Source organism: Oncorhynchus keta, chromosome 3 (assembly GCF_023373465.1).
Source record: "Oncorhynchus keta strain PuntledgeMale-10-30-2019 chromosome 3, Oket_V2, whole genome shotgun sequence".
Taxonomy (NCBI): domain Eukaryota; kingdom Metazoa; phylum Chordata; class Actinopteri; order Salmoniformes; family Salmonidae; genus Oncorhynchus; species Oncorhynchus keta.
This window is the reverse complement of record NC_068423.1, coordinates 33323257-33350756: the sequence shown is the minus strand read 5'-3', so window position 1 is coordinate 33350756 and position 27500 is coordinate 33323257. Positions and strand designations below refer to the sequence as shown.

The 27500-nt window shown below is 41.3% G+C and overlaps 2 protein-coding genes and 2 long non-coding RNA genes across 19 annotated transcripts in view; 3 read left to right on the top strand and 1 right to left on the bottom strand.

Moving 5' to 3' along the window:
• ggps1 (geranylgeranyl diphosphate synthase 1) overlaps nucleotides 1–13731 on the bottom strand; it is a 38008-nt gene extending 24277 nt beyond the window's left edge. For 2 of the 4 annotated variants that reach the window (XM_035762960.2, XM_035762959.2), the window contains exon 1: nucleotides 13198–13731. The gene's annotated coding sequence lies outside the window, so the exon portion shown is untranslated. Of the gene's footprint in view, nucleotides 1–11549; nucleotides 11656–13197 lie in introns of all 4 variants that reach the window. The other 2 variants (XM_052496768.1, XM_035762961.2) reach the window with 2 other exon arrangements.
• LOC127915927 (uncharacterized) lies at nucleotides 3549–6521 on the top strand. The gene is made up of 4 exons (XR_008092968.1): nucleotides 3549–3614; nucleotides 5238–5345; nucleotides 5399–5451; nucleotides 6315–6521. It is a non-coding gene; the product is annotated as an uncharacterized LOC127915927 (long non-coding RNA).
• On the top strand, nucleotides 6784–9815 carry LOC127915925 (uncharacterized). Of its 8 annotated transcripts, none has more exons than XR_008092961.1 (5): nucleotides 6784–7581; nucleotides 7721–8052; nucleotides 8149–8244; nucleotides 8293–8562; nucleotides 8768–9815. It is a non-coding gene; the product is annotated as an uncharacterized LOC127915925 (long non-coding RNA). The 8 variants fall into 8 exon arrangements; XR_008092959.1 differs by having other exon boundaries at nucleotides 7673–8052; XR_008092966.1 differs by having other exon boundaries at nucleotides 7624–8052.
• A 163-nt stretch (nucleotides 13732–13894) lies between the features above and the next one.
• LOC118369450 (AT-rich interactive domain-containing protein 4B-like) overlaps nucleotides 13895–27500 on the top strand; it is a 262365-nt gene continuing 248759 nt past the window's right edge. For 5 of the 6 annotated variants that reach the window (XM_052496727.1, XM_052496726.1, XM_052496725.1 and 2 more), the window contains exon 1: nucleotides 13895–14104. The gene's annotated coding sequence lies outside the window, so the exon portion shown is untranslated. The remainder of the gene's footprint in view (nucleotides 14105–27500) is intronic. The other variant, XM_052496716.1, reaches the window with a different exon arrangement.

The following is a 27500-nucleotide window of genomic DNA, read 5'->3' as shown; positions in this document are numbered from 1 at the left end:
AGATAAAGTCCCTAGTGAGTCGATTAATATGAGATAAAGTCCCTAGTGAGTCGATTAATATGAGATAAAGTCCCTAGTGAGTTCATGAAGCCAAGCTAGAGCTGTGATGTGCTGGAGGCAAAACATTTAGTGGCCCCCTCTTGATGCCAGGGAACATTTTTGAAGTTTTAAAGTGAATTTCCTATTATACCCATTTTGCCATGGGGCAGGTTTATTTTTCTCTGCAGTTTTCCAGCTAATGTCCTGCAATCTTCATATTATTTTAGATGGGGTGGAGATTTTTAAAAGTCAATACTTTTGGTGCAATTTTCACATGTACAGTGCATTCATACCCCTTGACGTATTCTATACTTGTTGTTGCAGCCTAATTTAAAAATTATTTGAAATATATTTTCTCTCACCCAATACCTGATAAAATGACAAAATTAGAAACATCTACATTTTCATAAGTACGCACACCTCTTATGACACTCGAAATGGAGCTCTGGTGCATCCAATTGAAATGTGATCATCCTTGAGATGTCACTACAGCTTGGAGTCCACCTGTGGCCAATTCAATTGCTTGGGCATGAAAGAAACACACCTGTCTATATATAAAAAAAAATGTTTTTAAAAAAACGGCACACTGTTGACATGTCAGAGAGACTGAGGGAGTACGGGGCTTAGTATGTGTCTCTCTCTCTCTCTAAAAATAGATTTTGGCTTGGAAAAGTTGAATATTTTCAGAAGGAGTTGGGTAATTGGTTAAGAGCGGAGGATTGGATGGAAAAGAGAGGTTGAAAAGACTAAGGGAGGCAGAGGATGGGTTTTAATCTGTTTTAATCTGTTGACGCTGGAAATAACAAGGGACAGGGTCTGTTTCAAGCAGAGACAGGCGATACTGTATCAGTTGACAAGTCAAGTAGAAAAGGTTATTGTACAATGTTGGCAGAAATGGCATTCAACACTGTGCTACATTATTAGTGTAGCAACGGTTTTACAATACCCTGATGATTGATCCTACGCATTTAATTATAATTCTTTATTTTATCCGGCAAGTAAATTAAGAAACAAATAATATTTACAATGATGGCAAGAGGCCTCGTGGAGCTGGGGGCTGGGATTAAAATGAAAGTATGTACTGTGGGAACACCTGCTCTGTCCATGACAGACGGACCAGCTGAAAGCAGTGATCCCTTATTGGATGTCACTTGTTAAATCCACTTCAAAATCAGTGTAGGCGGAGAGACCGGTTTAAAGAAGGATTTTTAAGCCTTGAGACAAGTGAGTCATGGATTGTGTGCCATTCAGGAGGTTGAGTGCCTTTGAACGAGGTATGGTAGGTAGTAGGTGCCAGGCGCACCGGTTTGAGTGCATCAAGAACTACAATGTTGCTGGGTTTTTCACCCGCAACAGTTTCTCTGTGTGTAACAAGAAAGGTCCACCACCCAAAGGACATCCAGCCAACTTGACACAACTGTGGAATGCATTGTAGTCAACATGGGCTGGCAACCCGGTGGAACGCTCGACACGTTGAGTCCAAGCCCCAATGAATTGAGGCAGTTCTGAGGGCAATAAAAGGGTTCAACACAATATTAGGAAAGTGTTCCTAAAGTTTGTACACTGTATGTAGCCTTAGAAATAAGGCTTTCTTACATCAGATAAGTCATATATTGACCATCTCTGAGACTCAGATAGTTCCTTTGATGATACAGTCGTAACAATGCAAGAGAAGAGACAGGAATTCCTATGATGGAGGTGTTACGGTTTATGTTCAGAGCCATATTCCTGTAGTGTTTCAGGGGTGAGAGATGTGAAATCCCAATGAATTAACAATCAAAAAAAGTGTTGAACATAAGATAGTGGACATTACAAGTGTTACCAGTTCAGAATGTTGTACTTAAACGTTTGAAAATATACCACGTACATCTGAAACGTGCCAAAGTGACTGGAAAAAAAAGGTTATGACAGAGTGAATAACAAAATCAAAATGAGGAGGTCAAGGCCCGTGGGCATGTGCCCTTCTTGCCGAGTCAGTATATGTTTATGATTACTACGAGTTTAGATAGCTGACTAGTCCAACTTACCAATATAAACATTGTTAGCTGACATGACAACAGTCACTTTTTGACAGTATCCCTTTCGATCTAAACAAACGTTCCATACATGTTTGCCCATGTCATGAAGGGGTAAGAAAGTTACTTTTTGCCAAAACATTCAGGAGATAAAACCCCCATTACGCCACCATACCATCTGGAAAAGACAAAACGTTGAATTTGATATAATAGGAAAGCAGTGTTGTCAAGCTATGCTAAATGGTCATGGCACGTCAGAGTAAAAAGAAAAGAAAAACACACAAAAACACACAAATATATGCCAAAGAGTGTGCAAAGCACAAAATACATCTAAAACCAAAAGCATTGTATTTGGTTCAAAGCATTCCTCACAGACCTACACCTCAACTGGAGGTGTGTATAAAAGGGCGTGACCGTTGATCACGTTGAAGTAGCCGAACTCCTAGGAGGAACATTGGATGGTCAGTTATCATGGTCAAGTTATATTGACAAAGTTGTTGTGAATATGGGGGAAGAGGTACAGTATGCCTGTTATGAAAACAAGTCCGATCTTCAGTACTGTCTGTGCATCAAAGAAAGACCTAGCAAAGCTGCAGCTGGCTCAAAACAGAGCAGCACGCCTTGCACTTAACCACACACACACACACACACACACACACACACACACACACACCTTTCACGATTAAGAGAAGTAGTCCATTTCTGTTCAATCTTTTAAAGAAAAGTGTTTGTGTTGAAAATGTCATCATGGAATGATCTGTTACCAGAGGTTACTCAGGTATATATAGAGTCATGCCATCATGGAATGATCTGTTACCGGAGGTTACTCAGGTATATATAGAGTCATGTCATCATGGAATGATCTGTTACTCAGTTATATATAGAGTCATGTAATCATGGAATGATCTGTTACTCAGTTATATATATATATATATATATATATATATATATATATATATATATATAGAGTCATGCCATCATGGAATGATCTGTTACTAGAGGTTACTCAGTTATGTATAGAGTCATGTCATCATGGAATGATCTGTTACTCAGTTATATATAGAGTCATGTCATTGTGGAATGATCTGTACCAGAGGTTACTCCGGTATATATAGAGTCATGTAATCATGGAATGATCTGTTACTCAGGTATATTATATATATATATATATATATATATATATATAGAGTCATGTCATCATGGAATGATCTGTTACTCAGTTATATATAGAGTCATGTCATCATGGAATGATCTGTTACTCAGTTATATATAGAGTCATGTCATCATGGAATGATCTGTTACTCAGTTATATATAGAGTCATGTCATCATGGAATGATCTGTTACTCAGGTATATATAGAGTCATGTCATCATGGAATGATCTGTTTACTCAGGTATATATAGAGTCATGTCAACATGGAATGATCTGTTACTCAGGTATATATATATAGAGTCATGTCATTGTGGAATGATCTGTTACTCAGGTATATATATATATATATATATATATATATATAGAGTCATGTCATCATGGAATGATCTGTTACCAGAGGTTACTCAGGTATATATAGAGTCATGTCATCATGGAATGATCTGTTACTCAGGTATATATAGAGTCATGTCATCATGGAATGATCTGTTACTAGAGGTTACTCAGGTATATATAGAGTCATGTCATCATGGAATGATCTGTTACTCAGGTATATATGTAACAGTACTCTTCTTGCGTTGTGTACATCAGTCATCGACACTGAACTCCAACATGTAGCACCAGTCATGTAGCTTTATTCTGATAAGAACGACACAAAATTGCACGTCATGCAATGCACATCTCACCATCCAACTCTGCACTCACGCACTGTACAAAATATATGAAACCCCCACCAGACACAGTAAGTTGCTAGCTAATACTGGCGGGAATTCTCTACAACAAAATGCACAACAAATATTCTCCAAAAACCCCTGCATCTTATGTGTGATGTTTGAATAACATTTATTAACTATTTGATATAAATTGTACATTTAAATCATCACTTGAGAGTATAAAATCACTTTTGACGTCATGGTGCTTTGGAATGATCTGTTACCGCTGGTTTGGTGCTTGTTCACTGGGACGATTCTAACTGGAACATCCCCCTCATGGAATGATCTACGCAAACCAGCCAATAAGATGCCATGTTGAGAAGGTGAAGGCAAGACAAACTCAAACCAAAAACCCATTGGCTTAACAATAAAGTGGCAAGGGGAATCACCAATATAACCCTGTTACATATATATAGAGTCATGTCATCATGGAATGATCTGTTACTTACAGGTATATATAGAGTCATGTCATCATGGAATGATCTGTTACTCAGGTATATATAGAGTCATGTCATCATGGAATGATCTGTTACTCAGGTATATATAGAGTCATGTCATCATGGAATGATCTGTTACTCAGGTATATATAGAGTCATGTCATCATGGAATGATCTGTTACTCAGGTATATATAGAGTCATGTCATCATGGAATGATCTGTTACTCAGGTATATATAGAGTCATGTCATTATGGAATGATCTGTTACTAGAGTTACTCAGGTATATATAGAGTCATGTCATCATGGAATGATCTGTTACTAGAGGTTACTCAGGTATATATAGAGTCATGTCATCATGGAATGATCTGTTACTAGAGGTTACTCAGGTATATATAGAGTCATGTCATCATGGAATGATCTGTTACTCAGGTATATATAGAGTCATGTCATCATGGAATGATCTGTTACTCAGGTATATATATATAGAGTCATGTCATCATGGAATGATCTGTTTACTCAGGTATATATATAGAGTCATGTCATCATGGAATGATCTGTTACTCAGGTATATATAGAGTCATGTCATCATGGAATGATCTGTTACTCAGGTATATATAGAGTCATGTCATCATGGAATGATCTGTTACTCAGGTATATATATATAGAGTCATGTCATTATGGAATGATCTGTTACCAGAGGTTACTCAGGTATATATAGAGTCATGTCATCATGGAATGATCTGTTACTCAGGTATATATAGAGTCATGTCATCATGGAATGATCTGTTACTCAGGTATATATATAGAGTCATGTCATCATGGAATGATCTGTTACCAGGTATATATATAGAGTCCTGTCATCATGGAATGATCTGTTACTCAGGTATATATATAGAGTCATGTCATCATGGAATGATCTGTTACCAGAGGTTACTCAGGTATATATAGAGTCATGTCACAGTGGAATGATCTGTTACCAGAGGTTACTCAGGTATATATAGAGTCATGTCATCATGGAATGATCTGTTACCAGAGGTTACTCAGGTATATATAGAGTCATGTCATAGTGGAATGATCTGTTACCAGAGGTTACTCAGGTATATATAGAGTCATGTCATCATGGAATGATCTGTTACTTACAGGTATATATATATAGAGTCATGTCATCATGGAATGATCTGTTACTCAGGTATATATAGAGTCATGTCATTATGGAATGATCTGTTACCAGAGGTTACTCAGGTATATATAGAGTCATGTCATCATGGAATGATCTGTTACTCAGGTATATATAGAGTCATGTCATCATGGAATGATCTGTTACTTACAGGTATATATAGAGTCATGTCATCATGGAATGATCTGTTACTCAGGTATATATATAGAGTCATGTCATTATGGAATGATCTGTTACCAGAGGTTACTCAGGTATATTATATATATATATATATATATATATATTATATATATTATATATATATATAGAGTCATGTCATCATGGAATGATCTGTTACTTACAGGTATATATATATAGAGTCATGTCATAGTGGAATGATCTGTTACCAGAGGTTACTCAGGTATATATAGAGTCCTGTCATCATGGAATGATCTGTTACTCAGTTAAGTATGGAGTCATGTCATCATGGAATGATCTGTTACCAGAGGTTACTCAGGTATATATAGAGTCATGTCATCATGGAATGATCTGTTACTCAGTTATATATAGAGTCATGTCATCATGGAATGATCTGTACCAGAGGTTACTCAGTTATATATAGAGTCATGTCATCATGGAATGATCTGTTACTCAGTTATATATAGAGTCATGTCATCATGGAATGATCTGTTACCAGAGGTTACTCAGGTATATATAGAGTCATGTCATCATGGAATGATCTGTTACTCAGTTATATATAGAGTCATGCCATCATGGAATGATCTGTTACCAGAGGTCACTAAGGTATATATAGAGTCATGTCATTGTGGAATGATCTGTTACCAGAGGTTACTCAGTTATATATAGAGTCATGTCACAGTGGAATGATCTGTTACCAGAGGTTACTCAGGTATATTATATATATATATATATAGAGTCATGTCACAGTGGAATGATCTGTTACCAGAGGTTACTCAGGTATATATAGAGTCATGTCATCATGGAATGATCTGTTACTCAGTTATATATAGAGTCATGTCATCATGGAATGATCTGTTACCAGAGGTTACTCAGGTATATATATATAGAGTCATGTCATCATGGAATGATCTGTTACCAGAGGTTACTCAGGTATATATAGAGTCATGTCATCGTGGAATGATCTGTTACTTACAGGTATATATAGAGTCATGTCATCATGGAATGATCTGTTACCAGAGGTTACTCAGGTATATATAGAGTCATGTCATCATGGAATGATCTGTACCAGAGGTTACTCAGGTATATTATATATATATATGAGTCATGTCATTGTGGATCTGCCACTCTGCCAAAAAAATAATGTTTAGACTTAATAACATATTGTATCACAGCACCTCTCCTCTCTAAAGATCTCATTTAACAATATGAATACTATCTTGTCTCTCCAATATATAACTCTGAAATCAAAATAATGATCTTGTGTTGTTCTTGTCTATAACTGTCATGTATGTATTATGTAGACAGACCCCAGGGAAGAGAAGCTGCTGTATGTGCAGTATCTAATGGGGATCCTAATAAACTAAAATGCAGCGTGAACAGCAAGAAAGTGCTCGTGACTGTGGTTGAGCAACTGCTCTCTCCTTGAGTGATAGGGGGCGGGGCTTGGTGTGGTTAGCAGCGCATGCAGCAGGAAGGAGAGGGAGAGAGAGGATTTCAAGTAGCAAACTATTTTTTAAAAAAAACGGACATTTAGCAAACCAAAACATTAAAATACAGTTATACAAAAAGCCAAACCGGTCCGTGCTTCAGTACCACCCATCCCTAGCGGGAACACAAGTCCTTTATCCTTTATGAATGGGTTGACACTGGAAGCCATTACTGTTTTATGTAACTAGCTAGATAACATTTGTGTCCTTTTCTGCCTTGTTGTTTAAACCAAAAGATATGCTAGCTCTTCAACTAACGCCCTTTTATCTGTTCTTTAGCTGGCTAGGTATACAACTAACCCCATGTTATCTATACTTTAGCTTCAGCTGGCTAGGTATACAACTAACCCCATGTTATCTATACTTTAGCTTCAGCTGGCTAGGTATACAACTAACCCCATGTTATCTATACTTTAGCTGGCTAGGTATACAACTAACCCCATTTTATCTATACTTTAGCTTCAGCTGGCTAAGGTATACAACTAACCCCATTTTATCTATACTTTAGCTTCAGCTGGCTAGGTATACAACTAACCCCATGTTATCTATACTTTAGCTTCAGCTGGCTAGGTATACAACTAACCCCATTTTATCTATACTTTAGCTTCAGCTGGCTAGGTATACAACTAACCCCATGTTATCTATACTTTAGCTTCAGCTGGCTAAGGTATACAACTAACCCCATTTTATCTATACTTTAGCTTCAGCTGGCTAGGTATACAACTAACCCCATGTTATCTATGCTTTAGCTTCAGCTGGCTAGGTATACATCTAACCCCATTTTATCTATACTTTAGCTGGCTAAGGTATACAACTAACCCCATTTTATCTATACTTTAGCTTCAGCTGGCTAGGTATACAACTAACCCCATGTTATCTATACTTTAGCTTCAGCTGGCTAGGTATACAACTAACCCCATTTTATCTATGCTTTAGCTTCAGCTGGCTAGGTATACAACTAACCCCATTTTATCTATACTTTAGCTTCAGCTGGCTAGGTATACAACTAACCCCATTTTATCTATACTTTAGCTTCAGCTGGCTAGGTATACAACTAACCCCATTTTATCTATACTTTAGCTTCAGCTAGCTAGGTATACAACTAACCCCATTTTATCTATACTTTAGCTTCAGCTGGCTAGGTATACAACTAACCCCATTTTATCTATACTTTAGCTTCAGCTGGCTAGGTATACAACTAACCCCATTTTATCTATACTTTAGCTTCAGCTGGCTAGGTATACAACTAACCCCATTTTATCTATACTTTAGCTGGCTAGGTATACAACTAACCCCATTTTATCTATACTTTAGCTGGCTAGGTATACAACTAACCCCATTTTATCTATACTTTAGCTAGCTAGGTATACAACTAACCCCCTTTTATCTGTGGTCCTTCTGTAGCTCAGTTGGTAGAGCATGGCGCTAACGCCAGGGTAGTGGGTTCGATTCCTGGGACCACCCATACCCCATGTTATCTAATGTATGCACACATGACTGTAAGTCATTTGGATAAAGCGTCTGCTAAATGGTATATATTATTATTTTATCTATACTTTAGCTAGCTAGGTATACAACTAACCCCCTTTTATCTATACTTTAGCTAGCTAACTTTCGTTTACTACCTGAGAAGCTAATGTGTGTTTAATCTGTGCTGACAGCTTGAATTTAAAACAAAAATTCACCAGCAGGTGCCTGGGGCCTCATTTATAACCGTCACACTAAAGTCCGGCATGCACTATTTCTGAAAATTCTGTGCACATACAAAAATACTGACATTTATAAACTTGGTGCACACCATACATACACATTTTCCCGTTATAAATTAGACTGCAAGTAAAACTGAATGCGAATGAACGGTCATTAAAACTCCATCTGCAAAATGACCTCCATACACTTTTTTATGGTGACAATAACCCCCTTTGTTTTGCTGAATAACGTGACTATTGGCATTAGGCTACGACAGTCTCTAAAAGAAAGAGTAAAGACAACTTATCACATTGCCGTTAGAGATGTGGGCAGAAAATGTGGATATTTTGCAGTGATCTTTCCCCCCCCAAACTTAAACAAATAGTCTGCTCATTCTGAACATTTGAGCGTATATTCAGAACTATTTAAAAAGTAGGGTAATTTGTACAGCCTACACTTCTATGCAAAATACAAATTGTTGTTTAATATTCTTCTCCTCAACAGATTGTGTTCTGATATGCTGCTTTGCTATAGGCTCAGAGATTAAATAGGCACGGATGTCACAGCAATACTGTAGACTACCCATATACTGTCATATTTGACATAAGCTACGGGTCCATTTATTGTAAACATTTTGCCACGCGTCTTTTGCAGTAATTTATGATGTATCTGGTAAAGGACTGTCAGTTTCTGAAAGAGAGAGAACCATGACAAAATGGTTGTGGACCTGTCAGCAATAAGTTTGAATTCAAACATTTTTATATAATGGACTGCCCACCAATTCTGAAATAATGTCTAGGGCAGGCTACCAAAATATAATCAACACAGTCGCATACATAGTAGAGCTGGGAATGACCAGGGACCTCACCACACTGAGGGGCCTCGCCATATCGTCACCATAGAGGGATCTCACCATACCATATTATCACCATACTGAGAGACCTCAAAAATACCATATTTATCACCATGCTGAGAGACCTCACCATACCATATCACCATACTTAGACTGAGAAAACTCACCATACCATATTAAAACCCATCTGCAAAATGACCATACCATATTATCACCATACTGAGACCTAACCCCATATTATTTTGCTGAATAACCTCACTATACCATATTATCACCATCTCTAAAAGAAAGACCATACCATATTATCACCATACTGAGAGACCTCACCATACCATATTATCACCATACTGAGACCTCACCATACCATATTATCACCATACTGAGACCTCACCATACCATCACCATTTGAGACCTCACCATTCCATATTATCACCATACTGAGAGACCTCACCATACCATATTATCACCATGCTGAGAGACCTCACCATACCATATTATCACCATGCAGCCCACACTTCTATGAAAATACAAATAGAGTTTCACCATACCATATTATCACCATACTGAGACCTCACCATACCATCACCATACTGAGACCTCAATACCATATTATCACCATACTGAGACCTCACCATACCATATTATCATATTTGAGAAACCTCACCATACCATTTATCACCATGCTGAAACCTCACCATACCATATTATCACCATGCTGATGACCTCACCATACCATATTATCACCATTCTGAAAGACCTCACCACCATATTATCACCATGCTGAGAGACCTCACCATACCATATTATCACCATACTGAAAGACCTCACCATACCATATTATCACCATGCTGAGAGACCTCACCATACCATATTATCACCATGCTGAGAGACCTCACCATACCATATTATCACATTTACATTTAAGTCATTTAGCAGAATGATCCAGGACCTCACCATACCATATTATCACCATGCTGAGAGACCTCACCATACCATATTATCACCATACTGAGAAACCTCACCATACCATATTATCACCATACCATATTATCACCATACTGAGAAACCTCACCATACCATATTATCACCATACCAGAAACCTCACCATACCATATTATCACCATACTGAGAGACCTCACCATACCATATTATCACCATACTGAGAGACCTCACCATACCATATTATCACCATACTGAGGACCTCACCATACCATATTATCACCATTCTGAGGGACCTCACCATACCATATTATCACCATGCTGAGAGACCTCACCATACCATATTATCACCATACTGAAAGACATCACCATACCATATTATCACCATGCTGAGAGACCTCACCATACCATATTATCACCATACTGAAAGACCTCACCATACCATATTATCACCATGCTGAGAGACCTCACCATACCATATTATCACCATGCTGAGAGACCTCACCATACCATATTATCACCACACTGAGAGACCTCACCATACCATCACCATACTGAGACCTCACCATACCATATTATCACCATACTGAGAGACCTCACCATACCATATTATCACCATGCTGAGAGACCTCACCATACCATATTATCACCATGCTGAGAGACCTCACCATACCATATTATCACCATTCTGAGGGACCTCACCATACCATCACCATACTGAGACCTCACCATACCATATTATCACCATACTGAGGGACCTCACCATACCATATTATCACCATACTGAGGGACCTCACCATACCATATTATCACCATACTGAGAAACCTCACCATACCATATTATCACCATTCTGAAGGACCTCACCATACCTTGTTTTTTTCCCCTCTGAGTTCCCAGTTGTCCTGAAAGCACCGACAATCCAGGGATGATAAAGTTTGACAAAATATGCCCAAGAAGGACTTCTGCACCACCTTCCTGTTCAAGTGAACACAGCACAAGGCGAGTCCAAAAATGTTGTATATTGCTGCATAAATGATGTAATATGCCAGGGATATACTTATACTGTAGCTAAGAAAGCTAAGTGTATGTTGTGTAGTAAGCTGTTAGTAGCCCATGTGCCTCACCCTAATAACTTGGTCCCTTTTCCCCCTCATAGTTTCACCTACTGTTCTGACTTGGTGGTACACATGTAGCCTATAGCCTGTTTTAGAGAAATTATATCATTGAATATTGTAAGAGCTTTCACTGTCTGTTTATATGCCCCCTTTATTTATCCTATGGTTCTGACTTGGTGGTACACATGTAGCCTATAGCCTGTTTTAGAGAAATTATATCATTGAATATTGTAAGAGCTTTCACTGTCTGTTTATATGCCCCCTTTATTTATCCTATGGTTCTGACTTGGTGGTAAACATGTAGCCTATAGCCTGTTTTAGAGAAATTATATCATTGAATATTGTAAGAGCTTTCACTGTCTGTTTATACGCCCCCTTTATTTATCCTAGGGTTCTGACTTGGTGTACACGAAGAACACTATGAACGGCCCATGTTCTGAATTATGTCGTTGTACATTTCAGGTGCTGAACAAATAGTTATATTGACTACGTCCGTCTTAGCTCGTTTATTAATGTCTTCATCTAAATGACCCATTGCCTCTTTATCGTCCCTTTATGCCATAGTTTGTACATCTCAGTTGTCATTAGAAACCACATTTGTTTAAGCAAATCAGCCATATCAGCTATGTTTTTTTTTAAGGCAGTAAATTAAACTGAAGGAACTGTTTCACTGCCAAATAAGGCTGCGCTGATAGCCAGGTATAGCAGTGGTAAGGCATATGGACTCTGCTGTTGGGACAGCTTTATGTAGGTCCTAACAGTTTGTGGGCACCGCTTGTCACCGGTATAGTGCAATTAATGTATTGTTTAGTGTTATAGCTTTCCTGGCATGCATTAAAAAAAAAGTTTGCCCCAAAATTTAGATGCTAAAATTGCCATTGCATACCTGTCAAGCAGATGGATTATCTTGGCAAAAGGAGAAATGCTCATTAACAGGAATGTAAACAAATTTGGCCACAAAATTAGAGAAATAAGCTTTTTGTCGGTGTGGAAAACTTCTGTGATCTTTCGTTTCAGCTCATGAAATATGGGACCAACACTTTACATGTTGCGTTTACATTTTTGTTCAGTATAATAAAATAATGTTCTATTCTAATTCTGTGAAACTGACCTCATTGTGGTTTAACGGTTGTTGAGAAACCAACTGCAAAACGATCACGAATGCAACCTAATATATAATATATATTTATTTCTGAGCGAGCATGAGAATGATGGTGCTGCTTATAACGTTTGTGTTCCAACTGAACAGCCAGTCCACAAGCCACTAGCTAACAAAACAAAAAAGGAGAAAAATTGAACAGTTTCAGCTAAATTGCTAGTCTTTCTTTTGTTCTGTTCTCTAGTCATATTTCACAAAGAAAACAACTTATGTTGTAATTGGTAAACACATAGCTCCACCCACCTTGTCAGCCGGTATCCGGAAACGTCCCCACTTCCGCTTTCAGACCCTTTTCTTAGCTAGCCAATATGCTAACAATAGCGCCTAGGTCAACAAGCTTTTTTTCTCTCTCCAGATAATTTATTTAAAACATCCCCTCCCAAAATATTACGTTCATAATTGATCAGTATGAACTTACGATTAGACGCCAAGTAACTATTACAATCAAATATTGGTCATAGTTCTCCAAACCACACCATGATGGTGATACACTGAGCCACAGCAATAAGACGAGGAACCAAGATGATTTGGTCGAGAAAAAAAAAATACTGTTCATCTGCTCCCACTGCCAGCTATATACGCCATGGCTCCTTCACAGAGCAAGCGCAGGAGTAGGTGGGGCACTCAAACAAACCATTTTCCAGGACGCCTCTATCCCGCTGGGAACTCTGGCTGTTGTAGTTTTTACATAGTTTATTGTCTCGTCTCTCTCCAGTCTATGGGAACGTGTAAATAAATCCTCGACGACTACATCTCCACGCCTACCATTTGCCTTTGCTGTTTCCATGCCGTCATTGAAATATATCGGGGAAACCATTTTTAATCTGAAAACCAGCCAATCATTACAAGCCAAAGGGGCGGTACACTCCGAGGTGTTGTCCAATGAGCGAAAGTATTGATGTCCGTGGGTGGTGTTGTGTATCTGTCAGTCAGTTTCAGAAGCGGAGAGAGAGGATCATAGAGGAAAAAGCTCTCTGGCTACGACTTTTGTCGAATTCACATACCAACATCTAAACCGAACCGGGGTCAGTGGACAAACGCTAAAAAAATAAATAAAAACAACTGGAAAATTGTAGGATTAAATGATTTTATGGATTAATTTGAACCTTTTCTTTCGTCGAAAGAAAACATTCTCAACTTGACTTCATAGGTAAGGGATCGTGCTTTTTGCATGCCTTTAGGACGGGGTGAAAAAAAATATTACCGACTTGGACTACATTGAATTTCGATGCCTGGAAAAAAAAACGGATTGCAATGTGATCAAATTTAATCTAGGGGGGATGAATGAAACATCAATCGTGAACATGGAATCGTAACTCTTAAATGCACACGTTAAATCTAACATTTAATCGGTGAATCGTTTTATTTTATGAATAGTGTAACACCTAGGCTTTGCCTATTTCCTCGTTTTAGAAATGACATACTTTATTTATTGTGTTGGAACAATGCGACTTGCCAACGTCATTCATTGTAACCTGCCGTGTTGTCGACTTGTTTCATAATGGTACTGAGAGGATCACTTTCTACTGGGCCAGCGACCCACTGTTGTGGTGGAATTTTTTTTTAAAACACGACGATTCACTTTCTAATGGTGTGTGGCTGCCTGGTAGGCATCGAATAGCTTTCGTTAACTGATTGGGAGAAAATGCTGCCTTGTTGGAGTCAGAGCTAGTCCTCCTTACGTAAGACTATGCCCACATCAGTAAACATTCCCCCTCGCTTTTTGCATCGACTTCCAATACAGTAACTAACGTTCGTTACGTTTTTTTTAATGGAGTTTCGCAAGTCAATTGCGAATCTGAACTCGGCTACATTTTCTTTTGTTGCTTTGATTTTTTTTTTTTTAAGGCCAGCAACAATGTTGCAATTGAGTCAGAACTCGCTCCTTCTAGTGGCGATACTAGTTGTTCTGCTGCAGCTTGACTGACATATTTCGATGTTCCCCCCTCGTCGAAATGATTTCGTCCTTTTTATTTGTTTCCTGATTAATTCCCGGTAAACACTTATTTTGAGTCGGGGGGGAAATGACTGGACCAGCGGAGTTGTCTGGGGGTGACATTGTAGCCCCCGAGATCGGCAACTCGTCGAGAGCTATTTTGGCTTTACGTTATAACCTCAAAGTGAAATGTGTCACGCCTCCTGAACAAGGATGTAATTCTTGGCTATTATTATTTGTTTAGAATTCAGTGTTTTGAAACGACTTTATTGGGCTCGATCTTGTTGCCAAGTGTTTTGTCAATTTTGCTTCTTTGTCAGAGAGGTACACTTGGATGTACTCGACCGTCAGCAAATTTGTAGAACAACTGCTTCGCTGCTCGTATAGACGAGACGGGGGTGAATCAATCTGTTTTCAATCGTCCTGCAGCAGTCTTACTTTCAATAACTTTGCTTTGTTTTGCTCTCATAGAATTAACGTTGTAATGACAAGTGCGAGTTCTTGGTTAGGGTTGTCGAGTGTAGTTTTTATCGCACTATTTGCTTACCGATCTCTGTGGAGATAGCCAGCAGATTCCGACCCTACTGTTATGCTTCGAGCTTGTACTGAGCTGCACTGGGGTCTGAAATTGCCATCGTGATCTGATTTAACGCCCTATTCGGACAGCATTAGTTTTAGAGATGAGGTTGGGTAACGTAATTATGTGCAAGAGCACAAAACGCCATATCTGTAATTGTATGACCATCCGAATCTGCCATCTCTATAATTTTTACATGGCAGAAGTAACCATTCTCAAGTTTGACAGGTGTTGCTCACGGTTTGAGCAAGAAAACAATAACATTCAATAAATTGAATGAAGTGCTGTACATAAGCTATATATGAATGACCTACATGTATAAACTGTCACAGCGAATGCTTTTATTTATGTTTTGTGTGAATGAATTGAAAAATATCACACCTTTTTAAACCCTTGCTGTTAATAGATGGCAAAGCAGCCTCATTCAACTGACCTAAACATTTGGAAATGATAAATTCACTTTCTCATCCATAGCCTTAAAACACATCTCAAGTGCAAGCGCACTGTTTAGCTCACATCTGAAGGCAGGGGGCATTTAGGACGTAACTGTGCGTCGCTAAAATATCCCAATGATTATAATCAAACTTACTCAGTTCAAAGATTATGGCTGCACTATTACCAAAGATGAGTGTGGCACTATCACCTGGACATGTTGAAATATCTTCACTCCTACAATACAAACGTTCAGGCTTCAATAATAACTGTCAATTTATTTGAAGAAGGAAAAAAAAAAAAGTATGAATTAGAGTTTTGGGGGAAAAAACTAATTCCGTCTGAATCGTCCTCTGGAATAATGGATATTGTGGAGTAATAATTACATAACCAACCTTCTCTAGTAATTACTAGTCCCGTGTGAATAGGGCTGAAGACACAAGATGTGGGTCAGAAAAAAATTGTCTCGGAACCATTGGTTTTCCCACAAAGCTGCTCTTTTTATCCCCATGCTAGCTACCAGTAGCCACAGCAGCCATTATGAAATGGCACTTTGCGTTGAACAACAGAGGAGTTTGACTGTCCAGAGGTGGCTACCGCTAGCTAGCATGAGAATGAAAATGGCCGTTTTCAGGAAAAGTACCAGTATTTCATTATTTTTTGGTTTATCAGTTTGGATATAGGCAACATTTGGAATACAGTTGCACATCCCTGCATTGAGGTATGTCTTCCGATCCATATCTCGCGCCTGTTCCGCGGTGTGTTTTTACACTTCGTCCCTTCGTTTTTTTGTTTGTTGTTGAACTTTGTACGATTTGCTTAATTACTTTGTGCAGTGTGAACACTCCCAAGGAACTCAGACCCCTCAAAAGAGACCCCGACAGGAACCAAACAGTTCCCTTTTTTAGGACAATGTGAACACAGCTCCCCAGGTTGGCTTTTCATTATTCCCGCACCCTACACTAGACTACTACAAAACCATTTCCCCTGCCATAAAGTCTCTCACATCGGGACCACAATAGAGAGATGACAATATGTGCTGTTTTTGAATAGGCCTATTGATTAGCGATAGTCATGGATGTTCAGAAATGTCCAAATATGTGTGGAGTTTTTAGTTCAGATTCTTTGTTTTCAACATGTGATCTATAGGCTAAGATAGCTTCATAAGCTGTTTATTCTATTGTGGGGTTTGAATAGTGTGAGAAGTCAACATATTTAGTGAGAATCACAACATAGGGTAAAATATCCTTTCTAGTTCTTAAAGGGCCAGTAGCCTACGATGGGTGTGCGATTTTTACATTTCAGCATAATTTCATCTGCAGTTATTCTTCTGCTATTTATTCTGTTACGATTAACATGTAAATAGTATATTAGTATTTAAAATCTAGCCGGTGATAACATTCTGATGGAATGGCTTGTCCTGCACTTTGTAAAAACCCAGAGTGCATTGTGGGAATGTTGGAAAAAGATATTGGTTCCTTTCTAAACATAGCAATGTGAACGCAAAGGGTATTCGGATCGCAAAATAGGTGACGTGGACTGGCAAAATAGTTCTCATCCAAAGCCAAGGGCAGTTTGAATACAAAAATAACTTGAGTTATTTAGCCTTTTCTTACCCCAGAGATCACTTTAAAGTGGACCGAGTTAAGTTCTTTTCTAGAGGACTATATGTCAAAACACCCTTAAAGGGATAATCAACCACAAGCTATATAAATTGAATTTATTAACATCTACATTCGTTTTTTTGAGAAGTTTATTTTATTACAGACAACTTAATGCATACTTTTATATTATGGAAGCTGGAGAAAAAAATGAACAAATTATATATTTTTAAAAAAAACTGCAAAGTATTTTTCCAGAGTGTACTATTAAATACATGTAATTTTGTCCTTGAAACCTTTAATTGAAATGCTGTAGAATTCCATTAATTCCTATGGAGGACTGCTCCTACTGGGGGGTGCCAATATGGCCGACTGGTGGCTTCAAAGCCTCTCACTGGCCAATACGTAGTATCAGCAGTCCAGGGTATATATAGATTTTTGTCATTGGGAGCATTGTGAGATTTTACTTTAAAAATAAAAAAATATATTTAACACGTTCTCATTTACAACAGAGACCTGGCCAAGATAAAGCAAATCTTGTTCGACACTTACAACAACACAGAGTTACACATGGAACAAACAAACGTTCAGTCAACAACACAGAGTTACACATGGAACAAACAAATGTTCAGTCAATAACACAGAGTTACACATGGAACAAACAAACGTTCAGTCAACAACACAGAGTTACACATGGAACAAACAAACGTTCAGTCAACAACACAGAGTTACACATGGAACAAACAAACGTTCAGTCAACAACACAGAGTTACACATGGAACAAACAAACGTTCAGTCAATCAACAACACAGAGTTACACATGGAACAAACAAACGTTCAGTCAACAACACAGAGTTACACATGGAACAAACAAACGTTCAGTCAACAACACATGGAACAAACAAACGTTCAGTCAAAACACAGAGTATGGAACAAACAAACGTGTACAGAGTTACACATGGAACAAACAAACGTATGGAAAAATGTACAGAAGAGAAGACTAGGGAGGTGAGGCAATAAATAGGCCATAGAGGCGAAATAATTAGTAGTTGGGTGGGCTATTTACAGATGGGCTGTGTACAGGTACAGTGATCGGTAAACTGCTCTGACAGCTGATGCTTAAAGTTAGAGAGGGAGATATGACTCCAGCTTCAGTGATGTAAAAAAAATAAAAATAATAATAATTTTGCAATTCATTCCAGTTATTGTCCGCAGAGAACTGGAAGGAAAGTCGGCCAAAGTAAGTGTTGGCTTTGGGGATGACCAGTGAGATATACCTGCTGAAATATACCGGCTGCTACTTAAAGGTTAAAGATAGAGAACGACCAACATGGATTTTTTTCCCGGGCTAATGCAGATTTTTCGGGGGTCAAGGAGGACAAAATAGTGGTAATTTTATTTGAATGGTAAATCTCTTGATAAACTCGGTAAATTAAGATGGAAAAGACCTACCTCCCGAATTCGAAACAACTCAATTGGCTTGTTCATCCATCTGTCAAGAAATAGTCAAGTTCCAACCCGGCCAACTCCACCCCCTTTCACATCTCTTTCCATCGTTTATATCGCTTGGTGACGTTTACTGCTACTATGACAACTACCTCAATGGCGATGACATTCACTACCAAGCCATAGATAATGCATAAATATCTAATAAGGAGAGCGTGGGTAAAAAAAACACAAAAAAAAAATGAAACAACGCTGCACTTTGTCTGAGTGACTCATCTGCCAATACTTTGAGAAGTGAGAACGCACACGAATGTCTTGGTCTATAAACACGCAGGAAGATTCATAGGTAGCTAAACCTATTGCCAACCTTCTTCTCCCTATTAAGACAATCGTCTAATCTGACGATCATTTGCGGCTAGCTAACGTTACACTGCAAGACAGATGGCTCGTTGCTGAAAATGGTGCACGTTCAGAATGATAACCAGCTAACGTTAGCTGGCTACGCTGGATATTAGCTCCTATCATGATATCTTAGCACCATGTTTATCTAGCCAGCTAGCGAGCGTAGTAGCTAATATAGCTAGCTAACGCCACAGATGAACGGGTCAGTTATAGTAATCTTTGCTAACAGGTCACATAACTATCAGTTTAGCTAGCTTGCTTATTGCATGTCGACACAAGCCTTATTATTAATAAACTAATATTTGCAACAGGAGTTTGATTCTGGTCACTGGTATTAACATACTCTATACCAAAACGATACAGAATCTATACTGTACCACTGCCTAAACAAATCTACGTATTAGCTAAAGTCATAAAATAACGCAACTTTTGTTTTTATTTTTTTACATTGAATTTTGAGAACTGGTAAAACAACTTAAAAATAGAATATCTTCTATTCTGTATTTCATTTCTTTACACAATAAAACCCCATATTAAATAACACAATATCTTAAATGTACCTGACGCAAAACCATATGAGACTCGGAGCATACAAAATAATTGTACAATTACATTTAAACAGTTTTTAAATGGTCATTTGATATATACAGAGCCTTCGGAAAGTATTCAGACCCCTTGACCTTTTCCACATGTTAAGTTACAGCCTCATTCTAAAATAGATACAACATCAAAAACCTATTCATCAATCTACACACACCCCGTAATGTCAAAGCAGAAAGAGGTTTGTAGAAATGTTTGCAAATGTATAAAAAACAAAAACTTATTTACATAAGTATTCAGACCCTTTGCTATAAGATTTGAAATTGAGCTCTGGTTGTTTCCACCTGTGGTAAATTCAATTGATTGGGCATGAGTAGACAGTGCATGTCAGAGCAAAAACCAAGCCACGAGGTGGAAGGAATTGCCCGTAGAGCTCCCAGACAGGATTGTGTCGAGGCAAAGGTCTGGGGAAGGGGACCAATAGAATTATGCAGCATTGAAGGTTCCCAAGAACACAGTGACCTCCATCATTCTTAAATAGAAGAAGTTTAGAACCACCAAGACTCTTCCTAGAGCCGGCCAAACTGGGCAATCTGGGGAGAAGGGCCTTGGTCTGGGAGGTGACCACAAACCCAAGTTTTTCTATGGAGATGGGAGAACCTTCCAGAAGGACAACCATCTCTGCAGCTCTCTACCAATCAGGCCTTTTATGTTAGAATGGCCAGACGGAAGCCACTCCTCAGTAAAAGGCACACGACAGTCCGCTTGGAGTTTCCCAAAAGGCACATAAAAAATCTCAGACCATGAGAAACCAGATTTACCTGGTCTGATGAAACCAATTTGAACTCTTTGGCCTGAATTCTAAACGTCACGTCTGAAGGAAACCTGGCACCATCCCTACTGTGAAGCATGGTGGTGGCAGCATCATGCTGTGGGGATGTTTTTCAGCAGCAGGGCCTGGGAGACTAGTCAGGATCGAGGGAAAGATGAACGGAGCAAAGTACAGAAAGATCCTTGATGAAAACCTGTTCGAGAGCGCTCAGACTCTCAGACTGGGGCGAAGATTTACCCTCCAACAGAACAACGACACTAAGCACACAGCCAAGATAACGCAGGAGTGGCTTCGGGACAGGTCTATGAATGTCATTAAGTGGCCCAGACTTGAACCCGGTCGAACATCTCTGGAGAGACCTGAAAATAGCTGTGCAGTGACGCTCCCCATCCAACCTGACAGAGCTTGAGAGGATCTGCAGAGAAGAATGGGAGAATCTCCCCAACATACAGGTGTGCCAAGCTTGTAGCGTCATACCCAATAAGACTTGAGGCTGTAATCGCTCCCAAAGGTGCTTCAACAAAGTACTGAGTAAAGAGTCTGAACATTTATGTAAATGTCATATTTCCGTTGTATTTAAAAAAATATATGTTTGCAAAAATAAAATGAACTGTTTTTGCTTCATCATTATAGGGTATTGTGTGTAGCTTGATGAGGGGGTAAAAACTATTTAATCCATTTTAACACTGTAAGAAAATGTGGAACAAGTCAAGGGGCGGCAGGTAGCCTAGTGGTTAGAGGGGAGGGGCGGCAGGTAGCCTAGTGGTTAGAGGGGAGGGGCGGCAGGTAGCCTAGTGGTTAGAGGGGAGGGGCGGCAGGTAGCCTAGTGGTTAGAGGGGAGGGGCGGCAGGTAGCCTAGTGGTTAGAGGGGAGGGGCGGCAGGTAGCCTAGTGGTTAGAGGGGAGGGGCGGCAGGTAGCCTAGTGGTTAGGGTTAGGGGAGGGGCGGCAGGTAGCCTAGTGGTTAGAGGGGAGGGGCGGCAGGTAGCCTAGTGGTTAGAGGGGAGGGGCGGCAGGTAGCCTAGTGGTTAGAGGGGAGGGAGGGGCGGCAGGTAGCCTAGTGGTTAGAGGGGAGGGGCGGCAGGTAGCCTGGTTAGTGGTTAGAGGGGAGGGGCGGCAGGTAGCCTAGTGGTTAGAGGGGAGGGGCGGCAGGTAGCCTAGTGGTTAGAGGGGAGGGGCGGCAGGTAGCCTAGTGGTTAGAGGGGAGGGGCGGCAGGTAGCCTAGTGGTTAGAGCTCTGGGACAGTAACCGAGAGGGGATCAAATCCCCGAGCTGTCAAGGTAAAAATCTGTTGTTCTGCCCCTGAACAGGCAGTTAACCCACTGTTCCCAGGTAGTCATTGTAAGTAAGAATTTGTTCTTAACTGACTAAAGGTTAAATATATATATATATATATATAATAATAATAATTATTATTTCAGAATGCACTGTTTATATGTTACATAGTCCCCAGGCCACAGTCAAACCAGTACCAGTCAAAGGTTAGGACACCTACTCATTCATTTTATATTCTTCAAAGTAGCTACACTGTGCCTTGATGACAGCTTTGCACACTCTTGGCATTCTCTCAACCAGCTTCACGAGGTAGTTACCTGGAATGCATTTCAATTAAAAGGCGTTCCTTGTTAAACGTTAATTTGAAGGAATGTATTTGAGCCAATCAGTTGTGTGACAAGGTAGGGGTGGTATACAGAAGATAGCCCTATTTGGTAAAAGACCAAGTCCATATTATGGCAAGAACAGCTCAAATAAGCAAAGACTTCAAAGACATGAATGTCACTCAATCAGGAACATTTCCAAAAAGTTTCTTCAAGTGCAGTCGCAAAACCATCAAGCACTATGATGAAACTGGCTCTCATTAGGACCACCACAGGAAAGAAAGACCCAGAGTTACCTCTGCTGCAGAGGAGAAGTTCATTAGAGTTACCAGCCTCAAATTGCAGCCCAAATAAATGCTTCACAGAGTTCAAGTAACAGACACATCTCAACATCAACTGTTCAGAGGAGACTGTGTGAATCAGACCTTTATGGTTGAATTGCTGCAAAGAAACCACTACTAAAGGATACCAATAAGAAGAGACTTGCTTTGACCAAGAAACACGAACAATGAGCGTTAGACCGGTGGAAATTTGTCCTTTGGTCTGGAGTCCAAATGTGACATTTTTGGTTCCAACCGCAGTGTTTTTGTGAGACGCAGAGTAGATGAACGGATGATCTCTGCATGTGTGGTTCCCACCGTGAAGCATGGAGGAGGAGGAGGAGGTGTGGTGGTGCTTTGCTGCTGACACTGTCAGTGATTTATTTAGAATTCAAGGCACACTTAACCAGCATGGCTACCACAGCATTCTTCAGTGATACGTCATCCCATCTGGTTTGGGCTTAGTAGGACTATCATTTGGTTTTCAACAGGACAATGACCCAACACACCTCCAGGCTGTGTAAGGGCTATTTGACCAAGAAGGAGAGTGATGGAGTGCTGCATCAGATTACCTGGCTTCCACAATCACCCGACCTCAACCCAATTGAGATGGTTTGGGATGAGTTGGACTGCAGAGTGAAGGAAAAGCAGCCAACAAGTGCTCAGTATATGTGGGAACTCCTTCAAGACGGTTGGAAAAGCATTCCAGGTGAAGCTGGTTGAGGGAATGCTAAGCGTGTGCAAAGCTGTCACCAAGGCAAAGGGTTTTTTAAGAGTAAAAAAAAAACCTTGAAGGAGTAAGTGTGTCAACTTTTAAGACTTAAAGATAAGAGCATCTGCTAAATGACTCACAACTGTAAGTTGCTCTAGATAACAGCATCTGCTAAATGACTAAAATGTCAATGTAATTAGATCACCACAACAGTGAAGATGTCACTTTGGTTGTGTGCTAGTAAACAAACACCACAGGACTGAGGATGTGATGGGCCTAAGGACTTCTGTAATGTGATTGGCCTGGGGACTTCTGTAATGTGATTGGCCTGGGGACTTCTGTAATGTGATTGGCCTGGGGACTTCTGTAATGTGATTGGCCTGGGGACTACCGTAATGTGACGGGTCTGGGGACTACCGTAATGTGACGGGTCTGGGGACTACCGTAATGTGATGGGCCTGGGGACTACCGTAATGTGACGGGTCTGGGGACTACTGTAATGTGACGGGCCTGGGGACTACCGTAATGTGACGGGCCTGGGGACTACCGTAATGTGACGGGTCTGGGGACTAACGTAATGTGACGAGCCTGGGGACTACCGTAATGTGACGGGTCTGGGGACTAACGTAATGTGACGGGTCTGGGGACTTCTGTAATGTGACGGGCCAGGGACTTCTGTAATGTGACGGGTCTGGGGACTACCGTAATATGACGGGTCTGGGGACTAGACTACCGTAATATGACGGGTCTGGGGACTAACGTAATGTGACGGGCCTGGGGACTACCGTAATGTGACGGGTCTGGGGACTACCGTAATGTGACGGCCCTGGGGACTACCGTAATGTGACTGGCCTGGGGACTTCTGTAATGTGATTGGCCTGGGGACTTCTGTAATGTGATTGGCCTGGGGACTCCCGTAATGTGACGGGCCTGGGGACTACCGTAATGTGACGGGCCTGGGGACTCCCGTAATGTGACGGGTCTGGGGACTACCGTAATGTGACGGGTCTGGGGACTAACGTAATGTGACGGGTCTGGGGACTACCGTAATGTGACGGGTCTGGGGACTAACGTAATGTGACGGGCCTGGGGACTAACGTAATTTGACGGGCCTGGGGACTAACGTAATGTGACGGGCCTGGGGACTTCTGTAATGTGACGGGCCAGGGGACTTCTGTAATGTGACGGGTCTGGGGACTACCGTAATATGACGGGTCTGGGGACTACCGTAATATGACGGGTCTGGGGACTACCGTAATGTGACGGGTCTGGGGACTACCGTAATGTGACGGGTCTGGGGACTACCGTAATGTGACGGGCCTGGGGACTACCGTAATGTGACGGGTCTGGGGACTACCGTAATGTGACGGGTCTGGGGACTAACGTAATGTGACGGGTCTGGGGACTAACGTAATGTGACGGGTCTGGGGACTACCGTAATGTGACGGGTCTGGGGACTACCGTAATGTGACGGGTCTGGGGACTACCGTAATGTGACGGGTCTGGGGACTACCGTAATGTGACGGGTCTGGGGACTACCGTAATGTGACGGGTCTGGGGACTACCGTAATGTGACGGGTCTGGGGACTAACGTAATGTGACGGGTCTGGGGACTACCGTAATGTGACGGGTCTGGGGACTAACGTAATGTGACGGGTCTGGGGACTACCGTAATGTGACGGGTCTGGGGACTACCGTAATGTGACGGGTCTGGGGACTAACGTAATGTGACGGGCCTGGGGACTACCGTAATGTGACGGGCCTGGGGACTACCGTAATGTGACGGGTCTGGGGACTACCGTAATGTGACGGGTCTGGGGACTAACGTAATGTGACGGGTCTGGGGACTACCGTAATGTGACGGGTCTGGGGACTAACGTAATGTGACGGGTCTGGGGACTACCGTAATGTGACGGGTCTGGGGACTACCGTAATGTGATTGGCCTGGGGACTACCGTAATGTGACGGGCCTGGGGACTACCGTAATGTGATTGGACTGGGGACTACCGTAATGTGACGGGTCTGGGGACTACCGTAATGTGATTGGCCTGGGGACTACCGTAATGTGATGGGCCTGGGGACTACTGTAATATGACGGGTCTGGGGACTACCGTAATGTGATTGGCCTGGGGACTAACGTAATGTGACGGGCCTGGGGACTACCGTAATGTGACGGGTCTGGGGACTACCGTAATGTGACGGGCCTGGGGACTAACGTAATGTGACGGGCCTGGGGACTAACGTAATGTGACGGGCCTGGGGACTAACGTAATGTGACGGGCCTGGGGACTACCGTAATGTGACGGGTCTGGGGACTACCGTAATGTGACGGGTCTGGGGACTACCGTAATGTGACGGGTCTGGGGACTAACGTAATGTGACGGGCCTGGGGACTAACGTAATGTGACGGGTCTGGGGACTACCGTAATGTGACGGGTCTGGGGACTAACGTAATGTGACGGGCCTGGGGACTAACGTAATGTGACGGGTCTGGGGACTACCGTAATGTGACGGGTCTGGGGACTACCGTAATGTGACGGGTCTGGGGACTACCGTAATGTGACGGGTCTGGGGACTACCGTAATGTGACGGGTCTGGGGACTACCGTGATGTGACGGGTCTGGAGACTACCGTAATATGACAGGTTTGGGGACTACCGTAATGTGACGGGTCTGGGGACTACCGTAATGTGACGGGTCTGGGGACTACCGTAATGTGACGGGTCTGGGGACTACCGTAATGGGACGGGTCTGGGGACTTCTGTAATGTGACGGGCCTGGGGACTACCGTAATGTGACGGGCCTATGGACTACCGTAATGTGACGGGCCTGGGGACTACCGTAATGTGACGGGCCTGGGGACTACCGTAATGGGACGGGTCTGGGGACTACCGTAATGTGACGGGCCTGGGGACTACCGTAATGTAACGGGTCTGGGGACTACCGTAATGTAACGGGTCTGGGGACTACCGTAATGTGACGGGTCTGGGGACTACCGTAATGTGACGGGTCTGGGGACTACCGTAATGTGACGGGTCTGGGGACTACCGTAATGTAACGGGTCTGGGGACTACCGTAATGTGACGGGTCTGGGGACTAACGTAATGTGACGGGTCTGGGGACTACCGTAATGTAACGGGTCTGGGGACTACCGTAATGTGACGGGTCTGGGGACTACCGTAATGTAACGGGTCTGGGGACTACCGTAATGTAACGGGCCTGGGGACTACCGTAATGTAACGGGTCTGGGGACTACCGTAATGTAACGGGTCTGGGGACTACCGTAATGTGACGGGTCTGGGGACTACCGTAATGTGACGGGTCTGGGGACTAACGTAATGTGACGGGTCTGGGGACTAACGTAATGTGACGGGCTGAGCATAAAATGAACACCCGACACCTGCCAAGTGCGGTATGTTTTGACATTGTGGGTAAGATGTTTATTTCACCAGCCACGTTGGCAGGTGGTCAGAGCTCCACAGTGTGAGCATTTCACTCGTATTTGTGAATAAAAATAGTCAAGTATGATCACATTTATAGTAAAATAAATGTGTCAGTCGCTGTTTTCAAAAGTATTTCTGCCGATTTTTGTTTCACAGCCGGTAAATGAATCGCACACAGTCAAAGAACTACGAATCCTATATCGCCTATCCCACAGTACACTGCAACATTTCCTGGATAGGGTCTGTGCGCATGTGAAGAGCTGGTTTGTGTGCTGTAATTTTAGCGGCAAAAATATTTTAGTTTATTTTTTATTTTTTTAATCTACCTACCACAGTGGCTAGTGGCCCGAAAAGTAAAATGTAAAATGGTAAAATGTAAAATGGTGACAGGTGAAATAAAGGAAACCGTGGTATATATATTATATATATATATATTCTATACCTATCGCACAAGTTGACTGCTGGTATTTCCTTTAAAAGTAGCTACCCCCCAAAAAAGTAAAAGAAATAGTTTGAACGGTAAAAACCATCCCAGTGCCATGGTATAACTGCCCACGTCGTTTTGACAAATCAGAAGTTTCAGAAATAACATACTTTTTAGTTATTGGCAAACATGCATATCAACTATATGTTTGGATTAATATGCTTTTATACATTTTTGATTTGCAGTGAGTGTGAAAGCTCTTTAATTTTAAACGTGATTCCTAGGA